Below are 249 nucleotides of genomic sequence, written 5' to 3'. Positions count from 1 at the left end.
GGGAAACTGAGGCACGGCAAGGAGTTGCCTGCCCTGAACAAGCTCTGAAGGGAGCACATTACCCGCTCCAGTGCTCCAACAGCCAGACTCTGTTGCCATAAATAATGAAAGCCAGCAGCTTTGCAGCTAAAAGGGGCTGTGGCACCTCTGCCCAGTCCAGGTCCTTCATCACCGCAATGAAGTAGTGCGCTTTCTCAGTGTTGTGCCCAGCGACCATCACCAAAAATGCATTTTTGTAGACCAGGAATT

This window comes from Cariama cristata, unplaced genomic scaffold (genome assembly GCF_000690535.1).
Source record: "Cariama cristata isolate BGI_N322 unplaced genomic scaffold, ASM69053v1 scaffold15156, whole genome shotgun sequence".
Taxonomy (NCBI): Eukaryota; Metazoa; Chordata; class Aves; order Cariamiformes; family Cariamidae; genus Cariama; species Cariama cristata.
The sequence above is the reverse complement of the archived record's forward strand: the minus strand, read 5'-3'. Positions refer to the sequence as shown.